Source organism: Oncorhynchus mykiss, chromosome 13 (genome assembly GCF_013265735.2).
Source record: "Oncorhynchus mykiss isolate Arlee chromosome 13, USDA_OmykA_1.1, whole genome shotgun sequence".
Lineage (NCBI taxonomy): Eukaryota > Metazoa > Chordata > Actinopteri > Salmoniformes > Salmonidae > Oncorhynchus > Oncorhynchus mykiss.
In genome coordinates this window covers 58,128,672-58,142,022 of record NC_048577.1, presented here as the reverse complement: position 1 = coordinate 58,142,022, position 13,351 = coordinate 58,128,672, and the positions used below count along the sequence as shown (strand labels likewise).

At 37.9% G+C, this 13,351-nt stretch overlaps 1 protein-coding gene across 1 annotated transcript in view; it reads right to left on the bottom strand.

The window, feature by feature from the left end:
• The window catches only part of LOC110486938 (lipopolysaccharide-induced tumor necrosis factor-alpha factor homolog), a 64,195-nt gene extending 53,457 nt beyond the window's left edge, over positions 1–10,738 (bottom strand). Inside the window, exon 1 of the mRNA XM_036941691.1 lies at positions 10,580–10,738. The gene's annotated coding sequence lies outside the window, so the exon portion shown is untranslated. The remainder of the gene's footprint in view (positions 1–10,579) is intronic.
• Positions 10,739–13,351: the final 2,613 nt, after the last annotated feature.

Sequence of the window (13,351 nt, the reverse complement as noted above, 5' to 3'; positions counted from 1 at the left end):
CCGACCGCTCAGATGGCTCCAGCTGGCCCTTTTTATACCCGGTTACTCGTTAACAAGGATTTCTGGGATCGTACACTCCCAATTATTGTGCATGAACTTAAACTGACGTTTTCTGGTGTCTGAACTGCATGACACTTACACTTGGAAAGAGGAGACATCATAGCGTTACGTCAATACACACCCAACCAACTAGCTAGTACCACTTACGTTGGGGCGGGAATATTGGAATTTCCGTGTCAGTTAGCTAGAGAGATCCCTAGATCCGTAGACACCTCCGTAGAGATCCACTCACTGCCTGTCCGCAACATTAGCTGTGATTTCAACGAGAAGACTTCAAGACTTTCAACAAAGTCAACATCGAAGGACTTCAAAAGAACCATGGTCTAGGAACAATTTACACAGTAGGTCTTACGTTAGTGTGGTGGTTGTACATTTCAAATATTTACTAGCTAGCTAACGTTAGTCAGCTGAAATAAGTGCCAGAGATGAATAAACATATTTTAGCTAGCTAGCTACTTTGTGTTAAGCAAGAGTTTAGGGGTTAGTTGTTGCAAGGTGCTTGAATGCCTTACAAAATAAGCTGTTTATCAAGGTAATAAGACTTACGAGCACACTGTCCTATTGCAGGGAAGTGATGTTTTTTGTTTTTGTGATCGATATTGAAGCATAGAGGTGTTTTATGGAGAATAAATGAACAATTATTCTACTCAATATCCCTACACCCCAGTCTCCTCTGCTACCTCCCAGGGAGGAGGAATACCCTAAACTCCTCGTTCTCACAGGACTCGGGCTAGTACGCTGTTGCCAGGTCAGTCTTGGGGGTGACCCGCCTGAGGTGATATTTTTTGTCTTTGGAAGATTATTTTAAAATAAAAAAATGTAATAAATAACATGAGGTTATGGCTGAGCAGTTATACACGCATTGTTATTATAAAAATTATAAATATTATTCTATTCATTAGGATTGCAATCAATGTGGCAACTTTTGTATTATCAAAACCTTCTGTCATTGTGTTTCTGTCAGACATGTTGGATACAACACTGGGTCGTTGACCAGCAGTGGTTACCCTCCCCAGGACATGTTGCCCTCCTGCTCCTCCGCTGCTGTCTCTTCCTCAGCCGGGGCATGCAAGCTCCCTGTTACCCAGAGGACCCCCATGCACCTCCTCAAAACAGCTATCACATGGGTCGCCCACGTACCCCCCTACTGCCGCCTTATATCCTAATGAGCCCCAGGTCTACCCCACATATGCGATGCCACCCCCTTCACTCCAGGACGAGCAGCCCCCTCTGGCAGACAAAGTGAACTATTTGTAGAACATTGCATAGGAATCAAAATCCTATTTTTGTAACTTACTCTGGTTATCGACCAATGATTTCCATTTGCATAGTTATTTGTTCAATTCTAGAGTTCACTTGCAGCATTTGAATACATTTCTTCAGTTCCTGCTCTGATTCATCAGTCACACACTGTGTCATGTTTCTTTTGTCTTACAGTGCCTTGCAAAAGTATTCATACCCCTTGGATTTCTTCACATTGTATTGTTACAAAGTGGGATTAAAATGGATCACAATTTAATGAACAATCTACACAAAACTCGGTAATGTCAAAGTAGAAGAAAAAATGTACCATTTTAAAGATTGATATAACTACAACGACTAGATTTGAGTTATTTGATTAGTATTCAGCTCCCTGAGTCACAACATGTTTGGCAGAAGGTTACTGCTGTGATTCTTCTTGGGTAAGTGTCTAAGAGCGGTATACATATTACCCATTATATTAGCCCATTATTATTTTTGTAATTCTTCAACCTCTGTCAAGATGGTGGGATCTTGGCTAGACAGCTATTTTCAAGTCTTTCCAAATATTTTCAAGCAGATTTAGGTCTCAACTGTAATTTGGCCACACAGGAACATTTCCTGTCTTCTTGGTAAGCAACTCCGGTGTAGATTTGGTCTTAAGGTGTATGTTATTGTCATACTGAAAGGTGAATTCCTCTCCCAGTGTCTGGTGTAAAGCAGACTGAAGCAGGTTTTCCTCTAGGATTTTGAATGTGCTTAGCTCCATCTCGTTTCCCGAAGTCAAGCTTACCCATACCATGATGCAGGCACCACCATGCTTGGAAATAAGGAGGCAGTTACTCAGTTATGTGTTGTGTTGGATTTGTCCCAAACATACTGTAAGAATTTGTGTTTAGGACAAAAAGTGAATTAATTTTCCGTGTTCAGTTCAGAAGGACGACTATCTTTGTGTCTGGGTGGTTCAATACATAATGCAAAGCATAATTATTAACTTGACCATGCTTAAAGAGATATTCAATGTCTGATTTGTTATTGTTAACCATCTACAGTACCAATCACTGCCATTTTGATGAGGCTTTTGAAAAGGTCCCTGGTCGTTGTAGATATGTATGTCAATCTCCTCCACTTTCAGCCAGGAGAGATACATATTATTAATATTAGCTCTCTGTGTACATCTAAGGGCCAGCCATGAGGCCCTGTTCTGGGCCAATTGCAATTTTCCTAAGTCCTTTTTTTGTGGCACCTGTGGCACCTGACCACACGACTGAACAGTAGTCAAGGTTGCAAGTTCAAACCCCCGAGCTGACAAGGTACAAATCTGTCGTTCTGCCCCTGAACAGGCAGTTAACCCACTGTTCCTAGGCCGTCATTGAAAATAAGAATTTGTTCTTAATAACTTGCCTAGTTAAATAAAGGTAAAATTAAAATTAATTTTCTGGCTTCAATTGCAGTTCTTACTTTCACCACTAGGAGTAGTTGCCAAACTTGTTGACTAAAGGTAGCAGCAGAGACTGAAGCTTTTTTCAGGACACATTATTTTCACTCCAATTTGATACTAAGTGATTTTCGTAGCAGCTTAGGCGAGCATTTTCGTTTACAAGAATATTGCCGGTATCGGTTAGCAAAATTAGGTGAATTACCTCAAAGTTAACTTGTTTTGACATTGCGTTGTTGTTTTTAGCTGAAGAGATGATGTATTGTATGTGTTCAGTGTATTTTTTAACACTTTCAGACATTGTGATAAAAACAATAGTGCACTAAAACTTGAGTTAACAGTGCTACTTTTAACATGTTACAAAATATAAATAAGGAGACACGGAGTGCTAGCTTCTCTGTTCTTTTCACTGGGTTTCTTCCAAAGTCTGAAGAGGAGAGGTGGGTGCCTGCAGCAGTAACATTCTGAATGGAAGGCTCAGAAATTGGAAATCTAAATATTTAACACACTTGAACTTTCAGAATTTGTACAAAACATTACAGAATTTACAATTCCATATGTGGAAACATTGCTACTGCAACATGTTAATGCCAACTCTTCACATGTGAGGAGAATAACCCCATTTCACCACATGTGATCTTGCAATAAATTGTGAAACTAAAAATTAAATTTACACATGTGAATGGTTTTCACTTGTGAACTTGCAATTCCACATGTAAATGGGAGATTTCACATGAGAAAGTTTTTCACATGAGAATGCATATACACATTTCTGAGGTGAAAACCAGTTTTTCTTCTCACATAAAAAAGTGCTGTAATCATGTGAACTCACATTTTTAAGCTCAACATGTGAAAACAGCTATTTCACATGTGAAAACATCTATTTCACATGTGAAAATTTGATTTGACAAGAGCAAATGCAAATTTTGACGTTTTTTTTTTGTAAGGGTTTTGCAAGTGTTAGTCATCCTCATGGTTGTGAAAAATATTTGTATGATGTGCAATCAAGAAAATGTCATTAGTACAACTCAATATACTGTATGAGTCACATGTTAGCGCTGTTATATTTTTAGATTATGTCATAATACATGTCATTGCCGTTATATTGTCAATATTGTCTGCACTGATAATTAAATTCTATAGACAAAATACTCAAATATTATTGTATCATTCAGATGATACAATAAGGTTTCTTCACATTGAAAACAGCAAAGGACTACACCTACATCCCAGAACTTGTAAAGAACCGTGTTAAGACTTGGCTCTCGACTGGGGCTACCAAGGAGAATGATCCTGAGATCAAATGAACCAAGACTCCCTGAAGTGCCATCACCAACTACGGCTGAGCTTCTATAACTTCAAGGAGATGTCGCAACACAGGAAGCAGTTAGCACACTTTTGAGTGTGGAAGGACATGAGCTTTCCCTATTGTCAGACTTGGTGGCTCCCAGGAAGCGTGAAAACCTACAGAGTACTCAGAAATGTTGTTGAAAGAGGGGGGCCTTACAACCAAACTTATAAATAATTTGTAAATAAGGGAAGTTTGTGTGGGAAACAATACATTTGTGTGAGAAACAATATCTGTGTATTCTTTACCTATCAAATAGAAATTATAATTGCATTTTTGGAAGGGTTTTCGTATTATTTACTAAATTGTTATATTTTTCTGGATATCTATGCTCCTGGCGGTTTTAACTTCAAATTCACAGGCCTACAGAAGGGTAGATATCCAAAAAGACGGACTACCCTGGTGTAAATACAGTACAAAACAAGTCTGTCCGATTAAAAAGATCAGGTTAACTACAGGTTTATTAGGGAGATAAACAAGATTACAAGGTAGTCTCTGTAACCTCAAAATAACAAAATCAGAGTAAGGAAAACATTCTGATAAGGTGCTGAACTGGTAAAGTACTAAATCACCCAGACCATTAAAAAAATGGCTAAAATAATATGGTACATTGTAGTTGTGAAATGTGTTCAACTGTTATGTAAACATACTTGGTCATGATAAATAGAATAGTGGAGTGGTGAAATGTGTTCAACTGTTATGTAAACAGACTTGGTCATGATAAATAGAATAGTGGAGTGGTGAAATGTGTTCAACTGTTATGTAAACATACTTGGTCATGATAAATAGAATAGTGGAGTGGTGAAATGTGATCAACTGTTATGTAAACATACTTGGTCATGATAAATAGAATAGTGGAGTGGTGAAATGTGTTCAACTGTTATGTAAACATACTTGGTCATGATAAATAGAATAGTGGAGTGGTGAAATGTGTTCAACTGTTATGTAAACATACTTGGTCATGATAAATAGAATAGTGGAGTGGTGAAATGTGTTCAACTGTTATGTAAACATACTTGGTCATGATAAATAGAATAGTGTAGTTGTGGAAAGTGTTCAACTGTTATGTAAACATACTTGGTCATGATAAATAGAATAGTGGAGTGGTGGAAAGTGTTAAACTGTTATGTAAACATACTTGGTCATGATAAATAGAATAGTGTAGTTGTGGAAAGTGTTCAACTGTTATGTAAACATACTTGGTCATGATAAATAGAATAGTGGAGTGGTGAAATGTGATCAACTGTTATGTAAACATACTTGGTCATGATAAATAGAATAGTGGAGTGGTGAAATGTGATCAACTGTTATGTAAACATACTTGGTCATGATAAATAGAATAGTGGAGTGGTGAAATGTGTTCAACTGTTATGTAAACATACTTGGTCATGATAAATAGAATAGTGGAGTGGTGAAATGTGTTCAACTGTTATGTAAACATACTTGGTCATGATAAATAGAATAGTGGAGTGGTGAAATGTGTTCAACTGTTATGTAAACATACTTGGTCATGATGAATAGAATAGTGTAGTTGTGGAAAGTGTTCAACTGTTATGTAAACATACTTGGTCATGATAAATAGAATAGTGGAGTGGTGGAAAGTGTTCAACTGTTATGTAAACATACTTGGTCATGATAAATAGAATAGTGGAGTGGTGGAAAGTGTTAAACTGTTATGTAAACATACTTGGTCATGATAAATAGAATAGTGTAGTTGTGGAAAGTGTTCAACTGTTATGTAAACATACTTGGTCATGATAAATAGAATAGTGGAGTGGTGAAATGTGTTTAACTGTTATGTAAACATACTTGGTCATGATAAATAGAATAGTGTAGTTGTGGAAAGTGTTCAACTGTTATGTAAACATACTTGGTCATGATAAATAGAATAGTGGAGTGGTGAAATGTGTTTAACTGTTATGTAAACATACTTGGTCATGATAAATAGAATAGTGTAGTTGTGGAAAGTGTTCAACTGTTATGTAAACATACTTGGTCATGATAAATAGAATAGTGGAGTGGTGGAAAGTGTTAAACTGTTATGTAAACATACTTGGTCATGATAAATAGAATAGTGGAGTGGTGAAATGTGTTCAACTGTTATGTAAACATACTTGGTCATGATAAATAGAATAGTGGAGTGGTGAAATTATTTCAACTGTTATGTAAACATACTTGGTCATGATAAATAGAATAGTGGAGTGGTGAAATGTGTTCAACTGTTATGTAAACATACTTGGTCATGATAAATAGAATAGTGGAGTGGTGAAATGTGTTCAACTGTTATGTAAACATACTTGGTCATGATAAATAGAATAGTGGAGTGGTGAAATGTGTTCAACTGTTATGTAAACATACTTGGTCATGATAAATAGAATAGTGGAGTGGTGAAATGTGTTCAACTGTTATGTAAACATACTTGGTCATGATAAATAGAATAGTGGAGTGGTGAAATTATTTCAACTGTTATGTAAACATACTTGGTCATGATAAATAGAATAGTGGAGTGGTGAAATGTGTTCAACTGTTATGTAAACATACTTGGTCATGATAAATAGAATAGTGGAGTGGTGAAATGTGATCAACTGTTATGTAAACATACTTGGTCATGATAAATAGAATAGTGGAGTGGTGAAATGTGTTCAACTGTTATGTAAACATACTTGGTCATGATAAATAGAATAGTGGAGTGGTGAAATGTGTTCAACTGTTATGTAAACATACTTGGTCATGATAAATAGAATAGTGGAGTGGTGAAATGTGTTCAACTGTTATGTAAACATACTTGGTCATGATAAATAGAATAGTGGAGTGGTGAAATGTGTTCAACTGTTATGTAAACATACTTGGTCATGATAAATAGAATAGTGGAGTGGTGAAATGTGTTCAACTGTTATGTAAACATACTTGGTCATGATAAATAGAATAGTGGAGTGGTGAAATGTGTTCAACTGTTATGTAAACATACTTGGTCATGATAAATAGAATAGTGGAGTGGTGAAATTATTTCAACTGTTATGTAAACATACTTGGTCATGATAAATAGAATAGTGGAGTGGTGAAATGTGTTCAACTGTTATGTAAACATACTTGGTCATGATAAATAGAATAGTGGAGTGGTGAAATGTGATCAACTGTTATGTAAACATACTTGGTCATGATAAATAGAATAGTGGAGTGGTGAAATGTATTCAACTGTTATGTAAACATACTTGGTCATGATAAATAGAATAGTGGAGTGGTGAAATGTGTTCAACTGTTATGTAAACATACTTGGTCATGATAAATAGAATAGTGGAGTGGTGAAATGTGTTCAACTGTTATGTAAACATACTTGGTCATGATAAATAGAATAGTGGAGTGGTGAAATGTGTTCAACTGTTATGTAAACATACTTGGTCATGATAAATAGAATAGTGGAGTGGTGAAATGTGTTCAACTGTTATGTAAACATACTTGGTCATGATAAATAGAATAGTGGAGTGGTGAAATGTGTTCCTGTTATGTAAACATACTTGGTCATGATAAATAGAATAGTGGAGTGGTGAAATGTGTTCAACTGTTATGTAAACATACTTGGTCATGATAAATAGAATAGTGGAGTGGTGAAATGTGTTCCTGTTATGTAAACATACTTGGTCATGATAAATAGAATAGTGGAGTGGTGAAATGTGTTCAACTGTTATGTAAACATACTTGGTCATGATAAATAGAATAGTGGAGTGGTGAAATGTGTTCAACTGTTATGTAAACATACTTGGTCATGATAAATAGAATAGTGGAGTGGTGAAATGTGTTCCTGTTATGTAAACATACTTGGTCATGATAAATAGAATAGTGGAGTGGTGAAATGTGTTCAACTGTTATGTAAACATACTTGGTCATGATAAATAGAATAGTGGAGTGGTGAAATGTGTTCAACTGTTATGTAAACATACTTGGTCATGATAAATAGAATAGTGGAGTGGTGAAATGTGTTCAACTGTTATGTAAACATACTTGGTCATGATAAATAGAATAGTGGAGTGGTGAAATGTGTTCAACTGTTATGTAAACATACTTGGTCATGATAAATAGAATAGTGTAGTGGTGAAATGTGTTCAACTGTTATGTAAACATACTTGGTCATGATAAATAGAATAGTGGAGTTGTGGAAAGTGTTCAACTGTTATGTAAACATACTTGGTCATGATAAATAGAATAGTGGAGTGGTGAAATGTGTTCAACTGTTATGTAAACATACTTGGTCATGATAAATAGAATAGTGGAGTGGTGAAATGTGTTCAACTGTTATGTAAACATACTTGGTCATGATAAATAGAATAGTGGAGTGGTGAAATGTGTTCAACTGTTATGTAAACATACTTGGTCATGATAAATAGAATAGTGGAGTGGTGAAATGTGTTCAACTGTTATGTAAACATACTTGGTCATGATAAATAGAATAGTGGAGTGGTGAAATGTGTTCAACTGTTATGTAAACATACTTGGTCATGATAAATAGAATAGTGGAGTGGTGAAATGTGTTCAACTGTTATGTAAACATACTTGGTCATGATAAATAGAATAGTGGAGTGGTGAAATGTGATCAACTGTTATGTAAACATACTTGGTCATGATAAATAGAATAGTGGAGTGGTGAAATGTGTTCAACTGTTATGTAAACATACTTGGTCATGATAAATAGAATAGTGGAGTGGTGAAATGTGATCAACTGTTATGTAAACATACTTGGTCATGATAAATAGAATAGTGGAGTGGTGAAATGGCAGCAGTTGTGTGTTTTAAGGTTCAAGAGTATTTGGAATGAAGTTTTTAGCAAGTTGAACTTGGAGATATCTCTGGTGGTACTGCTGGACAGTAAATGGTAGAACAGTTGTACGTGTTGTTATAGGCTTTGTGACAGCGCTGGGAGTGATTTCCTGTGCTGTCTTCTGGAGTGAGGACATCAGAGCTCTATCTCTACAGCCTAGAGATTACCACTTGGTTCTTGTCCCAGGGCTCCATACTGCCAAACAACATATTGTCTTTATGATGCATGTCTGTACTCCTTGTGATCTGTGCAGGTTGGCCTGTGGCAAAATTACATTTCTGGTAGACCAGACAGAGCGCAAAGTCCCCTCCTCCAGGCAAAAACGTTTCATGTGTGCCATCCTGCTCACACATCTGTCCAGGCTCTGACCGCAGCACTTCCTCTCAAGGTCAGTGGCCATCTCCTGGCAATTCAGGCAGGTGCACCAGCGGGGCTGTCCTCGGTCTGGGATGTCTAGAGATCTTGGCATAGCTTACCATAAATGAGGACTGTATTACAGTACGTTCCTGTTAGGAATGTACTGTAATATCTACTATGTATAACAGATAATGGTTTACATGCAAAAGGGTGCCACACTAATACAATCGATACAAACCATCTTGATAACCAATGTAGCTAATGCAATGACCCCTTGTAGATACCAAATAAAATGCAGTAGCTAGTTGTTCTTCTATGACATCATACTCATATCAATTTGTTTGACATTGGTGCACATTTATCCCTGCTTGACTACTTCACAAAGGTCTGTTCGATTTTTGTTGTTGTTACTAATTAGCTTGTTAGCCTAGCTAGGTAGCTATAGCTAAGGACTAACACAAAGGTCTGGATTGGTCTGACTGTCAGTTACTGAGAGGACCTGAAAATGGGTGGATGGCACAAACCTGACCACCCCAAGGTAAGAGACTACTACTCCAATTACCCTGATCACAGTGTAAGGACTAGGACTGATTATGTGTGTTGTTCCTGATTCTAGGTTCTGAGAGAGTGGTCAGTCAAACACTGTTGTTCCTGATTCTAGGTTCTGAGAGAGTGGTCAGTCAAACACTGTTGTTCCTGATTCTAGGTTCTGAGAGAGTGGTCAGTCAAACACTGTTGTTCCTCATTCTAGGTTCTGAGAGAGTGGTCAGTCTAACTCTGTTTCTACTGCAGATATCATGGGAATGGACAGCCTGTAAATCATGCATCTGAGAACTGTGGGGATTTTAGAAAAATACCATAAGGCCAAGGAATATGGGGAGACTTGCAATGTAACTGCACTGCTGTTAAATAACCTCTCTAATATCTTAATGACAGTCTGAAAAAGACTGTTGTAATTTTGTAGAATGGTACTGTGAACTAGATGTAGCAGAGAAACACACCCAAGCACACACACACACTTCATTCAATAGCTACTGTCAATCAATCACTTGAGTTTTGTAGTTACACAATATATTTAACATATGTTTGCTTATTGTGCTTTAATGAAGCTGTACATAAACCATGTGTAATTTCTGCTCATTCAATAAATAATTTAACCAATTGTTATGAACCCAATAACCAGCCTACGGATATTGTTACACTCGCATTGTCTATGGGTCCTAGGCTTAGTTACGTGCTCTGTAACCTGAATGAATGTGTGCATTTATGTGAGAAATCAGCGTTTGAGGACTGTGTTGGATGTGCTCAGGAGACAGCAACTTACTGAGGTCAGTGCCAGCTCCGTCTTGACTTTATTTGTTCAGATGGTGATGAAAATAAACATACAAAACATAAAACCACAGGCATGCCCAAACTAAAGACTCAAAGCCAAACGAAAAGCCTCATGGCCACCAAACAAACCAGCAGCCACAAGCTGGGACACTGACTGACCATCACCTTAATTGGTAGCACCTGTGTCCTTATCAATCAGGCTCAGCACCTGGACAAGGTTGCTACTGCCCCCTGGGAAAATAGAGTGTTGTAACCTGGATATTTAACAGTCTTATGGCCAGGTATTTATCACTCTTTGCCTGAGCCTTGATTGCACCGGTGCCGCCTGCCGGACAGGAGCATGGAGAACAGTCCCTGTCTCGGTGGCTGGAATCTTTGGCAATTATTTAGGCCTTTCTCAGACAGTGACTGGCATGTATGTCCTGGATGGCTGGGAGCTCGCCCCCAGTGATTCGTTGGGCTGTCCGCAACACCCTCTGTAGAGCCTTCCTGTTGCGGGCCGTGCAGTTGCCATACCAGACAGTGATACAACCAGTCCGGATGCTCTCAGTGGTGCTGTTGTAAAAGTTCCTAAGGATCTGAGGGGCCACGCCAAATCGTTTCAGTCTCCTGAGAGAGAAGAGGGGTTGCCGTACATTCATGACTGTTCTGGATGTGGACACGTAGGAACTTGAAGCTCTTGACCCTCCCTCCACCCTATTTCCTGTAGTCTACGATCAGCTTCTTGGTCTTGCTGACGTTGAGGGAGAGGTTTTTGTCCTAGCACCAGCAAAGGCACTCTCTGTACTTTCGCTTTGTCTGTCTCTGGAGAAAGGAAGGATGAAAAGACACATGGGATAAAAAAAGAAGGGCACTGCTTTCAGTTATAATTAACCACTCAGGGCTCTCCCCTTGCCTCCTTTCCTCTCTGCTCTGCTCTCCTCTCTTCCCCTCCTCTCCACACCTTTCCCCTCCTCTCCACCCCTTCATCATCTTGTCTCCTACCCTTCCCTCCACTCCTCTACTCCTCCACTCCCCTCATCTCCCTTCCCTTCATCTCTCCTTTCCCTCAGAAGTACCATTAGAGTTCCACTCTACCAGTCTGTATCAGAGCAGCCGGTGTCTCTGGGTGATCCACAGGTGGCACCAAACACACATCCTGTAGGCCAGTGGTTAGGCAACCGATTTTGGCCGATTTTGTCGGAGCACATGGTCGGGGGGCCAGAACATAATTATAATATTTTGTACACTGAAAATTGACCACAACTAAGCCACAAAACAGATTGTGTTTGAAAATAAAGATAATTTCATACCTGGATTACATTGAGACAACCTATCACTCAGGATCAACAGAGAAAGAGCGCTTTGGGAAATATGTGCAAAGTCATCTCAGACTAGGAGTGTAAAGGGAGGGTATATTACTGGAAACCTAAGTCTACCAGTAAACTACCAGTATTTTGCTATCTTTCAAGGATTTTATGTAATTTATCACAGGACATCTAGTGGCCACTTTGGGTACTTCAGAATATCACAGGTGTCTCTAATCATCTATGGCCCTCTGTGTGACAAAATACATTAAATAATTAAACAAGATGAAATAAAACAATTGGATAATATTTTACAGCTTTGTCATTGTAAATATAAACCATCAACTTATTGAATACCATTTGTGTTTAATATTATTTTTTCAGCATGAAATATCCTTTATTACAAACTTTATTTTGTTATGTCAACATGTATTTGTTGTCAATGTTTTGTCGTTAAACTGGTGGCAGTTGTGAATAAAGTCAAAAGTTGGAAGACTTGCAGATGTCATTTATTTATGTATTGAACCTTTATTTTATCAGAGAGTCATACTGAGACCAAGGTCTCTTTTACAGGTGAGCCCTGAATTACAGCAATTATAGAAAATACACACATCAAAATATAAATACAAAATGCAAGCAGAAAGAAATAAAAACATGGTCATAAAGAACACATTCATCAGTAATAAGATCCTCAATCATCTTTCTGAATTGCCCTATGGGCACCAAAACATCACATTCATCAGTAATACGCTCCTCAATCATCTTTCTGAATTGCCCTATGGGCACCAAAACATCACATTCATCAGTAATAAGATCCTCAATCATCTTTCTGAATTGCCCTATGGGCACCAAAACATTACATTCATCAGTAATAAGATCCTCAATCATCTTTCTGAATTGCCCTATGGGCACCAAAACATCACATTCATCAGTAATAAGATCCTCAATCATCTTTCTGAATTGCCCTATGGGCACCAAAACATCACATTCATCAGTAATAAGCTCCTCAATCATCTTTCTGAATTACCCTATGGGCACCAAAACATCACATTCATCAGTAATAAGATCCTCAATCATCTTTCTGAATTACCCTATGGGCACCAAAACATCACATTCATCAGTAATAAGATCCTCAATCATCTTTCTGAATTACCAAATGGGCACCAAAACATCACATTCATCAGTAATAAGCTCCTCAATCATCTTTCTGAATTACCCTATGGGCACCAAAACATCACATTCATCAGTAATAAGCTCCTCAATCATCTTTCTGAATTGCCCTATGGGCACCAAAACATCACATTCATCAGTAATAAGATCCTCAATCATCTTTCTGAATTGCCCTATGGGCACCAAAACATCACATTCATCAGTAATAAGCTCCTCAATCATCTTTCTGAATTGCCCTATGGGCACCAAAACATCACATTCATCAGTAATAAGATCCTCAATCATCTTTCTGAATTGCCCTATGGGCA